General features: G+C 33.8%; 10 non-coding genes across 10 annotated transcripts; 7 read left to right on the top strand and 3 right to left on the bottom strand.

The window, feature by feature from the left end:
- The first annotated feature begins 786 nt into the window (after positions 1–786).
- On the top strand, positions 787–858 carry TRNAQ-CUG (transfer RNA glutamine (anticodon CUG)). Its single transcript has one exon. It is a non-coding gene; the product is annotated as a tRNA-Gln (tRNA).
- Positions 859–3,302: 2,444 nt separating this feature from the next.
- TRNAQ-CUG (transfer RNA glutamine (anticodon CUG)) lies at positions 3,303–3,374 on the top strand. The gene has a single exon. It is a non-coding gene; the product is annotated as a tRNA-Gln (tRNA).
- Positions 3,375–4,199: 825 nt separating this feature from the next.
- TRNAQ-UUG (transfer RNA glutamine (anticodon UUG)) lies at positions 4,200–4,271 on the bottom strand. The gene has a single exon. It is a non-coding gene; the product is annotated as a tRNA-Gln (tRNA).
- A 1,547-nt stretch (positions 4,272–5,818) lies between these two features.
- On the top strand, positions 5,819–5,890 carry TRNAQ-CUG (transfer RNA glutamine (anticodon CUG)). Its single transcript has one exon. It is a non-coding gene; the product is annotated as a tRNA-Gln (tRNA).
- A 2,444-nt stretch (positions 5,891–8,334) lies between these two features.
- TRNAQ-CUG (transfer RNA glutamine (anticodon CUG)) lies at positions 8,335–8,406 on the top strand. Its single transcript has one exon. It is a non-coding gene; the product is annotated as a tRNA-Gln (tRNA).
- Positions 8,407–9,231: 825 nt separating this feature from the next.
- TRNAQ-UUG (transfer RNA glutamine (anticodon UUG)) lies at positions 9,232–9,303 on the bottom strand. The gene has a single exon. It is a non-coding gene; the product is annotated as a tRNA-Gln (tRNA).
- A 1,547-nt stretch (positions 9,304–10,850) lies between these two features.
- TRNAQ-CUG (transfer RNA glutamine (anticodon CUG)) lies at positions 10,851–10,922 on the top strand. Its single transcript has one exon. It is a non-coding gene; the product is annotated as a tRNA-Gln (tRNA).
- Positions 10,923–13,366: 2,444 nt separating this feature from the next.
- On the top strand, positions 13,367–13,438 carry TRNAQ-CUG (transfer RNA glutamine (anticodon CUG)). The gene has a single exon. It is a non-coding gene; the product is annotated as a tRNA-Gln (tRNA).
- Positions 13,439–15,882: 2,444 nt separating this feature from the next.
- TRNAQ-CUG (transfer RNA glutamine (anticodon CUG)) lies at positions 15,883–15,954 on the top strand. The gene has a single exon. It is a non-coding gene; the product is annotated as a tRNA-Gln (tRNA).
- An 825-nt stretch (positions 15,955–16,779) lies between these two features.
- On the bottom strand, positions 16,780–16,851 carry TRNAQ-UUG (transfer RNA glutamine (anticodon UUG)). The gene has a single exon. It is a non-coding gene; the product is annotated as a tRNA-Gln (tRNA).
- Positions 16,852–18,178: the final 1,327 nt, after the last annotated feature.

Below are 18,178 nucleotides of genomic sequence, written 5' to 3'. Positions count from 1 at the left end.
ACGATTGGAGAGCAACTGTTGTAAATCAGCATGAAAAACATTTTCTTTTCACGATTTCCATACTAATATAAAACAACATTTTTACTAGCTGAATGAGATCATCATTTGGGTTCCTCTATGTTTGATTGAAGAAAACTTCTCATTCAAAATGTGCTATTTTCGCCTTATCAATAGCAGGAAAGCTTAAAAAAGTGATGCTGTGAATCACCCGTCTGAAATGCGTTTGAGAAAATCAGGATATGATTTTATAATGGCTAACTACTTTGTGAAGAAATTTGATGTCAAAGTATTGTAAAGTTTGTATTGATGTAACTTGTTCAAGCTGATGGACATTTTGAAAGCATTCAATAATTGACTCTTTCAACCTACTGGTGTTGGATTTGAGCTATCAATGAACAAAGATGAAGAAATGGAAAAGCTCAAGAGTAATAAAAAAAGTCCCTCCAAGGTCTCAAATCGGATCATTGGATGCAAAGTCCAAATTGCCAACCATTGCTCTATGGAGCCACCCATGCAGGAGACTGAGACATTGCTTCAGTAGTCTGGAAATGTAGACTGTTTAATTATGCTACAGGCAAAGATGAACATTGTGATATAACTTTTATATTCTGATAAACATTTGAATATTTAACACTTTTATAGAGAATATAGCGAAAAGAATCAAATCACATTAAAGCTCTATCCACTATGACCATTCAAATGAGATATCTTTGTATCAATATAAGAGAAGGCCATCACTGATGCGCTCTCTTTTGTCTCAATGGAAAAGTCACTCTTGTGTGAGAGGGTTCCATGGTGTAATGGTTAGCACTCTGGACTCTGAATCCAGCGATCCGAGTTCAAATCTCGGTGGGACCTACTACAATTATGAGATTCACTGTTTAACTCATTTTTTAGAATTTGGTCTAGAAAAAACCTAATATCAATGTTTTATACTGATGCGTATGAACGCATAAGTATGTATAGATGCATACATTGCTTTATCCGTCTAGATAGCTGTTAGACAATATGAACATATCAATTATTCATAAACATAAATATTGAAGCTGAACCTAGAAACTGTTCTTTCACATCCACATTGTAAACATGAGTTTATTTTCCTTTCTCATCTATATGGCCAGTAATGAGATAGTTCATTTTTGCTGATTTCTTAGCTGACAACATGCTGGACTTACACAGTGCATTTCATTGTGAATTTCTTTGAAAGTGAATTTCAGATTCACACCTTTGACATGTCTTTCAAAAGATTCAACTTTATTGGTTGTGGAATTACTGTTGAAAATCAGTGTGTAAAATCTTTGTACGTCTGAATTTCAAGATTATTATTCAAACTGCACATCTTCGGTCACCGTAATACAAAGTTTGGCTCCTCAAGTTTTGTTTTAATGAATGCTTTGCAATTAAAAAGTTCCTTGTTCCCCTTATCAAAAACAGTAAGATTTTAAAAAGTAATGTCGTGCATCAGGCCCCTGTGATGAGTTTGAGGAACCAGAGTGAGTTTGTAAAATCTCTCATTATTTTGAGCCATTTAGTTTCCAGGTATTGTAAAAATTCTATTATTTGCTCACATCTAGTAAACTTTTAGAGTATAATCAATAAATTAATTTTTCACCCTACCGGTATTAGATATGTGATATTAATGAATACACTTGAAAGAAAATGATTTGGTCAAGAGTCATAAAATGGTCCCACCGAGATTTGAACTCTGATCATTGGATTCAAAGTCCAAAGTGCTAACCATTACACCATGGAACCTCCCATGTGAAAGGAGTGCAAACTGCTGCAGCAATGTGGAAATGTCAAAGTTTTTAATATTCTACTATCAAAGAGAAACTGAATTGGATTGCTTTCCTATTCTGGTAAACTTTTGCATATTGAACTATGTTGGGGAAGGATGTTGCCCAAAAGACTCAAATAACGTTATAACTCTGTTGAACAGTGGTTTTTATGTGAGATAATATTTTTCAATGAAAGATAAGTTGCCCCCTCAGGCAAATCTCTTCTGTCAAAATGGAAAGCTCACCCTGGTAGGGGAGGGTGGATGGTGTCATGGTTAGCACTCTGGACTCTGAAAACAGGGATCTGAGTACAAATTTCAGTGGGACTTATCTGAACTTTACAATTTTCTTTTCCATTCAGTTCTTAGAAGTTTTATTTGGAACAACATCACATTTACTTATAAACATGTAAAAATCAACCTGTACATATGTATCTCTGTATATATAGCTATATGTCTCTGTATATTTATAGGAAAATATAAACATATAGATTATAAAAATAAATATAATTAGTGGAGGTGAAAATCATGAACAGTTGTTGCCTCTCAGCATTTGAAACATGAGTTTCTACTTCTTTCTCTTTTATATGTCCTGAAATTGAGATAGTCACTTTTTACTCAGTATTGATCCAACAATACAGTTGATGTATACAAAGCATATCATATGATTTGTGAATAAAGTTCAAAAATGAGAATTTGATCAGTACCTGTGATGCCTCCGACCAAAAGCTTATATTTTACGATTGGAGAGCAACTGTTGTAAATCAGCATGAAAAACATTTTCTTTTCACGATTTCCATACTAATATAAAACAACATTTTTACTAGCTGAATGAGATCATCATTTGGGTTCCTCTATGTTTGATTGAAGAAAACTTCTCATTCAAAATGTGCTATTTTCGCCTTATCAATAGCAGGAAAGCTTAAAAAAGTGATGCTGTGAATTACCCGTCTGAAATGCGTTTGAGAAAATCAGGATATGATTTTATAATGGCTAACTACTTTGTGAAGAAATTTGATGTCAAAGTATTGTAAAGTTTGTATTGATGTAACTTGTTCAAGCTGATGGACATTTTGAAAGCATTCAATAATTGACTCTTTCAACCTACTGGTGTTGGATTTGAGCTATCAATGAACAAAGATGAAGAAATGGAAAAGCTCAAGAGTAATAAAAAAAGTCCCTCCAAGGTCTCAAATCGGATCATTGGATGCAAAGTCCAAATTGCCAACCATTGCTCTATGGAGCCACCCATGCAGGAGACAGAGACATTGCTTCAGTAGTCTGGAAATGTAGACTGTTTAATTATGCTACAGGCAAAGATGAACATTGTGATATAACTTTTATATTCTGATAAACATTTGAATATGTAACACTTTTATAGAGAATATAGCGAAAAGAATCAAATCACATTAAAGCTCTATCCACTATGACCATTCAAATGAGATATCTTTGTATCAATATAAGAGAAGGCCATCACTGATGCGCTCTCTTTTGTCTCAATGGAAAAGTCACTCTTGTGTGAGAGGGTTCCATGGTGTAATGGTTAGCACTCTGGACTCTGAATCCAGCGATCCGAGTTCAAATCTCGGTGGGACCTACTACAATTATGAGATTTACTGTTTAACTCATTTTTTAGAATTTGGTCTAGAAAAAACCTAATATCAATGTTTTATACTGATGCGTATGAACGCATAAGTATGTATAGATGCATACATAGCTTTATCCGTCTAGATAACTGTTAGACAATATGAACATATCAATTATTCATAAACATAAATATTGAAGCTGAACCTAGAAACTGTTCTTTCACATCCACATTGTAAACATGAGTTTATTTTCCTTTCTCATCTATATGGCCAGTAATGAGATAGTTCATTTTTGCTGATTTCTTAGCTGACAACATGCTGGACTTACACAGTGCATTTCATTGTGAATTTCTTTGAAAGTGAATTTCAGATTCACACCTTTGACATGTCTTTCAAAAGATTCAACTTTATTGGTTGTGGAATTACTGTTGAAAATCAGTGTGTAAAATCTTTGTACGTCTGAATTTCAAGATTATTATTCAAACTGCACATCTTCGGTCACCGTAATACAAAGTTTGGCTCCTCAAGTATTGTTTTAATGAATGCTTTGCAATTAAAAAGTTCCTTGTTCCCCTTATCAAAAACAGTAAGATTTTAAAAAGTAATGTCGTGCATCAGGCCCCTGTGATGAGTTTGAGAAACCAGAGTGAGTTTGTAAAATCTCTCATTATTTTGAGCCATTTAGTTTCCAGGTATTGTAAAAATTCTATTATTTGCTCACATCTAGTAAACTTTTAGAGTATAATCAATAAATTAATTTTTCACCCTACCGGTATTAGATATGTGATATTAATGAATACACTTGAAAGAAAATGATTTGGTCAAGAGTCATAAAATGGTCCCACCGAGATTTGAACTCGGATCATTGGATTCAAAGTCCAAAGTGCTAACCATTACACCATGGAACCTCCCATGTGAAAGGAGTGCAAACTGCTGCAGCAATGTGGAAATGTCAAAGTTTTTAATATTCTACTGTCAAAGAGAAACTGAATTGGATTGCTTTCCTATTCTGGTAAACTTTTGCATATTGAACTATGTTGGGGAAGGATGTTGCCCAAAAGACTCAAATAACGTTATAACTCTGTTGGACAGTGGTTTTTATGTGAGATAATATTTTTCAATAAAAGATAAGTTGCCCCCTGAGGCAAATCTCTTCTGTCAAAATGGAAAGCTCACCCTGGTAGGGGAGGGTGGATGGTGTCATGGTTAGCACTCTGGACTCTGAAAACAGGGATCTGAGTACAAATTTCAGTGGGACTTATCTGAACTTTACAATTTTCTTTTCCATTCAGTTCTTAGAAGTTTTATTTGGAACAACATCACATTTACTTATAAATATGTAAAAATCAACCTGTACATATGTATCTCTGTATATATAGCTATATGTCTCTGTATATTTATAGGAAAATATAAACATATAGATTATAAAAATAAATATAATTAGTGGAGGTGAAAATCATGAACAGTTGTTGCCTCTCAGCATATGAAACATGAGTTTCTACTTCTTTCTCTTTTATATGTCCTGAAATTGAGATAGTCACTTTTTACTCAGTATTGATCCAACAATACAGTTGATGTATACAAAGCATATCATATGATTTGTGAATAAAGTTCAAAAATGAGAATTTGATCAGTACCTGTGATGCCTCCGACCAAAAGCTTATATTTTACGATTGGAGAGCAACTGTTGTAAATCAGCATGAAAAACATTTTCTTTTCACGATTTCCATACTAATATAAAACAACATTTTTACTAGCTGAATGAGATCATCATTTGGGTTCCTCTATGTTTGATTGAAGAAAACTTCTCATTCAAAATGTGCTATTTTCGCCTTATCAATAGCAGGAAAGCTTAAAAAAGTGATGCTGTGAATCACCCGTCTGAAATGCGTTTGAGAAAATCAGGATATGATTTTATAATGGCTAACTACTTTGTGAAGAAATTTGATGTCAAAGTATTGTAAAGTTTGTATTGATGTAACTTGTTCAAGCTGATGGACATTTTGAAAGCATTCAATAATTGACTCTTTCAACCTACTGGTGTTGGATTTGAGCTATCAATGAACAAAGATGAAGAAATGGAAAAGCTCAAGAGTAATAAAAAAAGTCCCTCCAAGGTCTCAAATCGGATCATTGGATGCAAAGTCCAAATTGCCAACCATTGCTCTATGGAGCCACCCATGCAGGAGACTGAGACATTGCTTCAGTAGTCTGGAAATGTAGACTGTTTAATTATGCTACAGGCAAAGATGAACATTGTGATATAACTTTTATATTCTGATAAACATTTGAATATTTAACACTTTTATAGAGAATATAGCGAAAAGAATCAAATCACATTAAAGCTCTATCCACTATGACCATTCAAATGAGATATCTTTGTATCAATATAAGAGAAGGCCATCACTGATGCGCTCTCTTTTGTCTCAATGGAAAAGTCACTCTTGTGTGAGAGGGTTCCATGGTGTAATGGTTAGCACTCTGGACTCTGAATCCAGCGATCCGAGTTCAAATCTCGGTGGGACCTACTACAATTATGAGATTCACTGTTTAACTCATTTTTTAGAATTTGGTCTAGAAAAAACCTAATATCAATGTTTTATACTGATGCGTATGAACGCATAAGTATGTATAGATGCATACATTGCTTTATCCGTCTAGATAGCTGTTAGACAATATGAACATATCAATTATTCATAAACATAAATATTGAAGCTGAACCTAGAAACTGTTCTTTCACATCCACATTGTAAACATGAGTTTATTTTCCTTTCTCATCTATATGGCCAGTAATGAGATAGTTCATTTTTGCTGATTTCTTAGCTGACAACATGCTGGACTTACACAGTGCATTTCATTGTGAATTTCTTTGAAAGTGAATTTCAGATTCACACCTTTGACATGTCTTTCAAAAGATTCAACTTTATTGGTTGTGGAATTACTGTTGAAAATCAGTGTGTAAAATCTTTGTACGTCTGAATTTCAAGATTATTATTCAAACTGCACATCTTCGGTCACCGTAATACAAAGTTTGGCTCCTCAAGTTTTGTTTTAATGAATGCTTTGCAATTAAAAAGTTCCTTGTTCCCCTTATCAAAAACAGTAAGATTTTAAAAAGTAATGTCGTGCATCAGGCCCCTGTGATGAGTTTGAGGAACCAGAGTGAGTTTGTAAAATCTCTCATTATTTTGAGCCATTTAGTTTCCAGGTATTGTAAAAATTCTATTATTTGCTCACATCTAGTAAACTTTTAGAGTATAATCAATAAATTAATTTTTCACCCTACCGGTATTAGATATGTGATATTAATGAATACACTTGAAAGAAAATGATTTGGTCAAGAGTCATAAAATGGTCCCACCGAGATTTGAACTCTGATCATTGGATTCAAAGTCCAAAGTGCTAACCATTACACCATGGAACCTCCCATGTGAAAGGAGTGCAAACTGCTGCAGCAATGTGGAAATGTCAAAGTTTTTAATATTCTACTATCAAAGAGAAACTGAATTGGATTGCTTTCCTATTCTGGTAAACTTTTGCATATTGAACTATGTTGGGGAAGGATGTTGCCCAAAAGACTCAAATAACGTTATAACTCTGTTGAACAGTGGTTTTTATGTGAGATAATATTTTTCAATGAAAGATAAGTTGCCCCCTGAGGCAAATCTCTTCTGTCAAAATGGAAAGCTCACCCTGGTAGGGGAGGGTGGATGGTGTCATGGTTAGCACTCTGGACTCTGAAAACAGGGATCTGAGTACAAATTTCAGTGGGACTTATCTGAACTTTACAATTTTCTTTTCCATTCAGTTCTTAGAAGTTTTATTTGGAACAACATCACATTTACTTATAAACATGTAAAAATCAACCTGTACATATGTATCTCTGTATATATAGCTATATGTCTCTGTATATTTATAGGAAAATATAAACATATAGATTATAAAAATAAATATAATTAGTGGAGGTGAAAATCATGAACAGTTGTTGCCTCTCAGCATTTGAAACATGAGTTTCTACTTCTTTCTCTTTTATATGTCCTGAAATTGAGATAGTCACTTTTTACTCAGTATTGATCCAACAATACAGTTGATGTATACAAAGCATATCATATGATTTGTGAATAAAGTTCAAAAATGAGAATTTGATCAGTACCTGTGATGCCTCCGACCAAAAGCTTATATTTTACGATTGGAGAGCAACTGTTGTAAATCAGCATGAAAAACATTTTCTTTTCACGATTTCCATACTAATATAAAACAACATTTTTACTAGCTGAATGAGATCATCATTTGGGTTCCTCTATGTTTGATTGAAGAAAACTTCTCATTCAAAATGTGCTATTTTCGCCTTATCAATAGCAGGAAAGCTTAAAAAAGTGATGCTGTGAATCACCCGTCTGAAATGCGTTTGAGAAAATCAGGATATGATTTTATAATGGCTAACTACTTTGTGAAGAAATTTGATGTCAAAGTATTGTAAAGTTTGTATTGATGTAACTTGTTCAAGCTGATGGACATTTTGAAAGCATTCAATAATTGACTCTTTCAACCTACTGGTGTTGGATTTGAGCTATCAATGAACAAAGATGAAGAAATGGAAAAGCTCAAGAGTAATAAAAAAAGTCCCTCCAAGGTCTCAAATCGGATCATTGGATGCAAAGTCCAAATTGCCAACCATTGCTCTATGGAGCCACCCATGCAGGAGACAGAGACATTGCTTCAGTAGTCTGGAAATGTAGACTGTTTAATTATGCTACAGGCAAAGATGAACATTGTGATATAACTTTTATATTCTGATAAACATTTGAATATTTAACACTTTTATAGAGAATATAGCGAAAAGAATCAAATCACATTAAAGCTCTATCCACTATGACCATTCAAATGAGATATCTTTGTATCAATATAAGAGAAGGCCATCACTGATGCGCTCTCTTTTGTTTCAATGGAAAAGTCACTCTTGTGTGAGAGGGTTCCATGGTGTAATGGTTAGCACTCTGGACTCTGAATCCAGCGATCCGAGTTCAAATCTCGGTGGGACCTACTACAATTATGAGATTCACTGTTTAACTCATTTTTTAGAATTTGGTCTAGAAAAAACCTAATATCAATGTTTTATACTGATGCGTATGAACGCATAAGTATGTATAGATGCATACATAGCTTTATCCGTCTAGATAGCTGTTAGACAATATGAACATATCAATTATTCATAAACATAAATATTGAAGCTGAGCCTAGAAACTGTTCTTTCACATCCACATTGTAAACATGAGTTTATTTTCCTTTCTCATCTATATGGCCAGTAATGAGATAGTTCATTTTTGCTGATTTCTTAGCTGACAACATGCTGGACTTACACAGTGCATTTCATTGTGAATTTCTTTGAAAGTGAATTTCAGATTCACACCTTTGACATGTCTTTCAAAAGATTCAACTTTATTGGTTGTGGAATTACTGTTGAAAATCAGTGTGTAAAATCTTTGTACGTCTGAATTTCAAGATTATTATTCAAACTGCACATCTTCGGTCACCGTAATACAAAGTTTGGCTCCTCAAGTTTTGTTTTAATGAATGCTTTGCAATTAAAAAGTTCCTTGTTCCCCTTATCAAAAACAGTAAGATTTTAAAAAGTAATGTCGTGCATCAGGCCCCTGTGATGAGTTTGAGAAACCAGAGTGAGTTTGTAAAATCTCTCATTATTTTGAGCCATTTAGTTTCCAGGTATTGTAAAAATTCTATTATTTGCTCACATCTAGTAAACTTTTAGAGTATAATCAATAAATTAATTTTTCACCCTACCGGTATTAGATATGTGATATTAATGAATACACTTGAAAGAAAATGATTTGGTCAAGAGTCATAAAATGGTCCCACCGAGATTTGAACTCGGATCATTGGATTCAAAGTCCAAAGTGCTAACCATTACACCATGGAACCTCCCATGTGAAAGGAGTGCAAACTGCTGCAGCAATGTGGAAATGTCAAAGTTTTTAATATTCTACTGTCAAAGAGAAACTGAATTGGATTGCTTTCCTATTCTGGTAAACTTTTGCATATTGAACTATGTTGGGGAAGGATGTTGCCCAAAAGACTCAAATAACGTTATAACTCTGTTGGACAGTGGTTTTTATGTGAGATAATATTTTTCAATAAAAGATAAGTTGCCCCCTGAGGCAAATCTCTTCTGTCAAAATGGAAAGCTCACCCTGGTAGGGGAGGGTGGATGGTGTCATGGTTAGCACTCTGGACTCTGAAAACAGGGATCTGAGTACAAATTTCAGTGGGACTTATCTGAACTTTACAATTTTCTTTTCCATTCAGTTCTTAGAAGTTTTATTTGGAACAACATCACATTTACTTATAAATATGTAAAAATCAACCTGTACATATGTATCTCTGTATATATAGCTATATGTCTCTGTATATTTATAGGAAAATATAAACATATAGATTATAAAAATAAATATAATTAGTGGAGGTGAAAATCATGAACAGTTGTTGCCTCTCAGCATATGAAACATGAGTTTCTACTTCTTTCTCTTTTATATGTCCTGAAATTGAGATAGTCACTTTTTACTCAGTATTGATCCAACAATACAGTTGATGTATACAAAGCATATCATATGATTTGTGAATAAAGTTCAAAAATGAGAATTTGATCAGTACCTGTGATGCCTCCGACCAAAAGCTTATATTTTACGATTGGAGAGCAACTGTTGTAAATCAGCATGAAAAACATTTTCTTTTCACGATTTCCATACTAATATAAAACAACATTTTTACTAGCTGAATGAGATCATCATTTGGGTTCCTCTATGTTTGATTGAAGAAAACTTCTCATTCAAAATGTGCTATTTTCGCCTTATCAATAGCAGGAAAGCTTAAAAAAGTGATGCTGTGAATCACCCGTCTGAAATGCGTTTGAGAAAATCAGGATATGATTTTATAATGGCTAACTACTTTGTGAAGAAATTTGATGTCAAAGTATTGTAAAGTTTGTATTGATGTAACTTGTTCAAGCTGATGGACATTTTGAAAGCATTCAATAATTGACTCTTTCAACCTACTGGTGTTGGATTTGAGCTATCAATGAACAAAGATGAAGAAATGGAAAAGCTCAAGAGTAATAAAAAAAGTCCCTCCAAGGTCTCAAATCGGATCATTGGATGCAAAGTCCAAATTGCCAACCATTGCTCTATGGAGCCACCCATGCAGGAGACAGAGACATTGCTTCAGTAGTCTGGAAATGTAGACTGTTTAATTATGCTACAGGCAAAGATGAACATTGTGATATAACTTTTATATTCTGATAAACATTTGAATATGTAACACTTTTATAGAGAATATAGCGAAAAGAATCAAATCACATTAAAGCTCTATCCACTATGACCATTCAAATGAGATATCTTTGTATCAATATAAGAGAAGGCCATCACTGATGCGCTCTCTTTTGTCTCAATGGAAAAGTCACTCTTGTGTGAGAGGGTTCCATGGTGTAATGGTTAGCACTCTGGACTCTGAATCCAGCGATCCGAGTTCAAATCTCGGTGGGACCTACTACAATTATGAGATTTACTGTTTAACTCATTTTTTAGAATTTGGTCTAGAAAAAACCTAATATCAATGTTTTATACTGATGCGTATGAACGCATAAGTATGTATAGATGCATACATAGCTTTATCCGTCTAGATAACTGTTAGACAATATGAACATATCAATTATTCATAAACATAAATATTGAAGCTGAACCTAGAAACTGTTCTTTCACATCCACATTGTAAACATGAGTTTATTTTCCTTTCTCATCTATATGGCCAGTAATGAGATAGTTCATTTTTGCTGATTTCTTAGCTGACAACATGCTGGACTTACACAGTGCATTTCATTGTGAATTTCTTTGAAAGTGAATTTCAGATTCACACCTTTGACATGTCTTTCAAAAGATTCAACTTTATTGGTTGTGGAATTACTGTTGAAAATCAGTGTGTAAAATCTTTGTACGTCTGAATTTCAAGATTATTATTCAAACTGCACATCTTCGGTCACCGTAATACAAAGTTTGGCTCCTCAAGTTTTGTTTTAATGAATGCTTTGCAATTAAAAAGTTCCTTGTTCCCCTTATCAAAAACAGTAAGATTTTAAAAAGTAATGTCGTGCATCAGGCCCCTGTGATGAGTTTGAGGAACCAGAGTGAGTTTGTAAAATCTCTCATTATTTTGAGCCATTTAGTTTCCAGGTATTGTAAAAATTCTATTATTTGCTCACATCTAGTAAACTTTTAGAGTATAATCAATAAATTAATTTTTCACCCTACCGGTATTAGATATGTGATATTAATGAATACACTTGAAAGAAAATGATTTGGTCAAGAGTCATAAAATGGTCCCACCGAGATTTGAACTCTGATCATTGGATTCAAAGTCCAAAGTGCTAACCATTACACCATGGAACCTCCCATGTGAAAGGAGTGCAAACTGCTGCAGCAATGTGGAAATGTCAAAGTTTTTAATATTCTACTATCAAAGAGAAACTGAATTGGATTGCTTTCCTATTCTGGTAAACTTTTGCATATTGAACTATGTTGGGGAAGGATGTTGCCCAAAAGACTCAAATAACGTTATAACTCTGTTGAACAGTGGTTTTTATGTGAGATAATATTTTTCAATGAAAGATAAGTTGCCCCCTGAGGCAAATCTCTTCTGTCAAAATGGAAAGCTCACCCTGGTAGGGGAGGGTGGATGGTGTCATGGTTAGCACTCTGGACTCTGAAAACAGGGATCTGAGTACAAATTTCAGTGGGACTTATCTGAACTTTACAATTTTCTTTTCCATTCAGTTCTTAGAAGTTTTATTTGGAACAACATCACATTTACTTATAAACATGTAAAAATCAACCTGTACATATGTATCTCTGTATATATAGCTATATGTCTCTGTATATTTATAGGAAAATATAAACATATAGATTATAAAAATAAATATAATTAGTGGAGGTGAAAATCATGAACAGTTGTTGCCTCTCAGCATTTGAAACATGAGTTTCTACTTCTTTCTCTTTTATATGTCCTGAAATTGAGATAGTCACTTTTTACTCAGTATTGATCCAACAATACAGTTGATGTATACAAAGCATATCATATGATTTGTGAATAAAGTTCAAAAATGAGAATTTGATCAGTACCTGTGATGCCTCCGACCAAAAGCTTATATTTTACGATTGGAGAGCAACTGTTGTAAATCAGCATGAAAAACATTTTCTTTTCACGATTTCCATACTAATATAAAACAACATTTTTACTAGCTGAATGAGATCATCATTTGGGTTCCTCTATGTTTGATTGAAGAAAACTTCTCATTCAAAATGTGCTATTTTCGCCTTATCAATAGCAGGAAAGCTTAAAAAAGTGATGCTGTGAATCACCCGTCTGAAATGCGTTTGAGAAAATCAGGATATGATTTTATAATGGCTAACTACTTTGTGAAGAAATTTGATGTCAAAGTATTGTAAAGTTTGTATTGATGTAACTTGTTCAAGCTGATGGACATTTTGAAAGCATTCAATAATTGACTCTTTCAACCTACTGGTGTTGGATTTGAGCTATCAATGAACAAAGATGAAGAAATGGAAAAGCTCAAGAGTAATAAAAAAAGTCCCTCCAAGGTCTCAAATCGGATCATTGGATGCAAAGTCCAAATTGCCAACCATTGCTCTATGGAGCCACCCATGCAGGAGACTGAGACATTGCTTCAGTAGTCTGGAAATGTAGACTGTTTAATTATGCTACAGGCAAAGATGAACATTGTGATATAACTTTTATATTCTGATAAACATTTGAATATTTAACACTTTTATAGAGAATATAGCGAAAAGAATCAAATCACATTAAAGCTCTATCCACTATGACCATTCAAATGAGATATCTTTGTATCAATATAAGAGAAGGCCATCACTGATGCGCTCTCTTTTGTCTCAATGGAAAAGTCACTCTTGTGTGAGAGGGTTCCATGGTGTAATGGTTAGCACTCTGGACTCTGAATCCAGCGATCCGAGTTCAAATCTCGGTGGGACCTACTACAATTATGAGATTCACTGTTTAACTCATTTTTTAGAATTTGGTCTAGAAAAAACCTAATATCAATGTTTTATACTGATGCGTATGAACGCATAAGTATGTATAGATGCATACATTGCTTTATCCGTCTAGATAGCTGTTAGACAATATGAACATATCAATTATTCATAAACATAAATATTGAAGCTGAACCTAGAAACTGTTCTTTCACATCCACATTGTAAACATGAGTTTATTTTCCTTTCTCATCTATATGGCCAGTAATGAGATAGTTCATTTTTGCTGATTTCTTAGCTGACAACATGCTGGACTTACACAGTGCATTTCATTGTGAATTTCTTTGAAAGTGAATTTCAGATTCACACCTTTGACATGTCTTTCAAAAGATTCAACTTTATTGGTTGTGGAATTACTGTTGAAAATCAGTGTGTAAAATCTTTGTGCGTCTGAATTTCAAGATTATTATTCAAACTGCACATCTTCGGTCACCGTAATACAAAGTTTGGCTCCTCAAGTTTTGTTTTAATGAATGCTTTGCAATTAAAAAGTTCCTTGTTCCCCTTATCAAAAACAGTAAGATTTTAAAAAGTAATGTCGTGCATCAGGCCCCTGTGATGAGTTTGAGGAACCAGAGTGAGTTTGTAAAATCTCTCATTATTTTGAGCCATTTAGTTTCCAGGTATTGTAAAAATTCTATTATTTGCTCACATCTAGTAAACTTTTAGAGTATAATCAATAAATTAATTTTTCACCCTACCGGTATTAGATATGTGATATTAATGAATACACTTGAAAGAAAATGATTTGGTCAAGAGTCATAAAATGGTCCCACCGAGATTTGAACTCTGATCATTGGATTCAAAGTCCAAAGTGCTAACCATTACACCATGGAACCTCCCATGTGAAAGGAGTGCAAACTGCTGCAGCAATGTGGAAATGTCAAAGTTTTTAATATTCTACTATCAAAGAGAAACTGAATTGGATTGCTTTCCTATTCTGGTAAACTTTTGCATATTGAACTATGTTGGGGAAGGATGTTGCCCAAAAGACTCAAATAACGTTATAACTCTGTTGAACAGTGGTTTTTATGTGAGATAATATTTTTCAATGAAAGATAAGTTGCCCCCTGAGGCAAATCTCTTCTGTCAAAATGGAAAGCTCACCCTGGTAGGGGAGGGTGGATGGTGTCATGGTTAGCACTCTGGACTCTGAAAACAGGGATCTGAGTACAAATTTCAGTGGGACTTATCTGAACTTTACAATTTTCTTTTCCATTCAGTTCTTAGAAGTTTTATTTGGAACAACATCACATTTACTTATAAACATGTAAAAATCAACCTGTACATATGTATCTCTGTATATATAGCTATATGTCTCTGTATATTTATAGGAAAATATAAACATATAGATTATAAAAATAAATATAATTAGTGGAGGTGAAAATCATGAACAGTTGTTGCCTCTCAGCATTTGAAACATGAGTTTCTACTTCTTTCTCTTTTATATGTCCTGAAATTGAGATAGTCACTTTTTACTCATTATTGATCCAACAATACAGTTGATGTATACAAAGCATATCATATGATTTGTGAATAAAGTTCAAAAATGAGAATTTGATCAGTACCTGTGATGCCTCCGACCAAAAGCTTATATTTTACGATTGGAGATCAACTGTTGTAAATCAGCATGAAAAACATTTTCTTTTCACGATTTCCATACTAATATAAAACAACATTTTTACTAGCTGAATGAGATCATCATTTGGGTTCCTCTATGTTTGATTGAAGAAAACTTCTCATTCAAAATGTGCTATTTTCGCCTTATCAATAGCAGGAAAGCTTAAAAAAGTGATGCTGTGAATTACCCGTCTGAAATGCGTTTGAGAAAATCAGGATATGATTTTATAATGGCTAACTACTTTGTGAAGAAATTTGATGTCAAAGTATTGTAAAGTTTGTATTGATGTAACTTGTTCAAGCTGATGGACATTTTGAAAGCATTCAATAATTGACTCTTTCAACCTACTGGTGTTGGATTTGAGCTATCAATGAACAAAGATGAAGAAATGGAAAAGCTCAAGAGTAATAAAAAAAGTCCCTCCAAGGTCTCAAATCGGATCATTGGATGCAAAGTCCAAATTGCCAACCATTGCTCTATGGAGCCACCCATGCAGGAGACAGAGACATTGCTTCAGTAGTCTGGAAATGTAGACTGTTTAATTATGCTACAGGCAAAGATGAACATTGTGATATAACTTTTATATTCTGATAAACATTTGAATATTTAACACTTTTATAGAGAATATAGCGAAAAGAATCAAATCACATTAAAGCTCTATCCACTATGACCATTCAAATGAGATATCTTTGTATCAATATAAGAGAAGGCCATCACTGATGCGCTCTCTTTTGTTTCAATGGAAAAGTCACTCTTGTGTGAGAGGGTTCCATGGTGTAATGGTTAGCACTCTGGACTCTGAATCCAGCGATCCGAGTTCAAATCTCGGTGGGACCTACTACAATTATGAGATTCACTGTTTAACTCATTTTTTAGAATTTGGTCTAGAAAAAACCTAATATCAATGTTTTATACTGATGCGTATGAACGCATAAGTATGTATAGATGCATACATAGCTTTATCCGTCTAGATAGCTGTTAGACAATATGAACATATCAATTATTCATAAACATAAATATTGAAGCTGAGCCTAGAAACTGTTCTTTCACATCCACATTGTAAACATGAGTTTATTTTCCTTTCTCATCTATATGGCCAGTAATGAGATAGTTCATTTTTGCTGATTTCTTAGCTGACAACATGCTGGACTTACACAGTGCATTTCATTGTGAATTTCTTTGAAAGTGAATTTCAGATTCACACCTTTGACATGTCTTTCAAAAGATTCAACTTTATTGGTTGTGGAATTACTGTTGAAAATCAGTGTGTAAAATCTTTGTACGTCTGAATTTCAAGATTATTATTCAAACTGCACATCTTCGGTCACCGTAATACAAAGTTTGGCTCCTCAAGTTTTGTTTTAATGAATGCTTTGCAATTAAAAAGTTCCTTGTTCCCCTTATCAAAAACAGTAAGATTTTAAAAAGTAATGTCGTGCATCAGGCCCCTGTGATGAGTTTGAGAAACCAGAGTGAGTTTGTAAAATCTCTCATTATTTTGAGCCATTTAGTTTCCAGGTATTGTAAAAATTCTATTATTTGCTCACATCTAGTAAACTTTTAGAGTATAATCAATAAATTAATTTTTCACCCTACCGGTATTAGATATGTGATATTAATGAATACACTTGAAAGAAAATGATTTGGTCAAGAGTCATAAAATGGTCCCACCGAGATTTGAACTCGGATCATTGGATTCAAAGTCCAAAGTGCTAACCATTACACCATGGAACCTCCCATGTGAAAGGAGTGCAAACTGCTGCAGCAATGTGGAAATGTCAAAGTTTTTAATATTCTACTGTCAAAGAGAAACTGAATTGGATTGCTTTCCTATTCTGGTAAACTTTTGCATATTGAACTATGTTGGGGAAGGATGTTGCCCAAAAGACTCAAATAACGTTATAACTCTGTTGGACAGTGGTTTTTATGTGAGATAATATTTTTCAATAAAAGATAAGTTGCCCCCTGAGGCAAATCTCTTCTGTCAAAATGGAAAGCTCACCCTGGTAGGGGAGGGTGGATGGTGTCATGGTTAGCACTCTGGACTCTGAAAACAGGGATCTGAGTACAAATTTCAGTGGGACTTATCTGAACTTTACAATTTTCTTTTCCATTCAGTTCTTAGAAGTTTTATTTGGAACAACATCACATTTACTTATAAATATGTAAAAATCAACCTGTACATATGTATCTCTGTATATATAGCTATATGTCTCTGTATATTTATAGGAAAATATAAACATATAGATTATAAAAATAAATATAATTAGTGGAGGTGAAAATCATGAACAGTTGTTGCCTCTCAGCATATGAAACATGAGTTTCTACTTCTTTCTCTTTTATATGTCCTGAAATTGAGATAGTCACTTTTTACTCAGTATTGATCCAACAATACAGTTGATGTATACAAAGCATATCATATGATTTGTGAATAAAGTTCAAAAATGAGAATTTGATCAGTACCTGTGATGCCTCCGACCAAAAGCTTATATTTTACGATTGGAGAGCAACTGTTGTAAATCAGCATGAAAAACATTTTCTTTTCACGATTTCCATACTAATATAAAACAACATTTTTACTAGCTGAATGAGATCATCATTTGGGTTCCTCTATGTTTGATTGAAGAAAACTTCTCATTCAAAATGTGCTATTTTCGCCTTATCAATAGCAGGAAAGCTTAAAAAAGTGATGCTGTGAATCACCCGTCTGAAATGCGTTTGAGAAAATCAGGATATGATTTTATAATGGCTAACTACTTTGTGAAGAAATTTGATGTCAAAGTATTGTAAAGTTTGTATTGATGTAACTTGTTCAAGCTGATGGACATTTTGAAAGCATTCAATAATTGACTCTTTCAACCTACTGGTGTTGGATTTGAGCTATCAATGAACAAAGATGAAGAAATGGAAAAGCTCAAGAGTAATAAAAAAAGTCCCTCCAAGGTCTCAAATCGGATCATTGGATGCAAAGTCCAAATTGCCAACCATTGCTCTATGGAGCCACCCATGCAGGAGACTGAGACATTGCTTCAGTAGTCTGGAAATGTAGACTGTTTAATTA

This window comes from Triturus cristatus, chromosome 5_2 (genome assembly GCF_964204655.1).
Source record: "Triturus cristatus chromosome 5_2, aTriCri1.1, whole genome shotgun sequence".
NCBI classification, from domain to species: Eukaryota; Metazoa; Chordata; class Amphibia; order Caudata; family Salamandridae; genus Triturus; species Triturus cristatus.
This window is presented reverse-complemented; position numbering and strand designations above follow the sequence as displayed.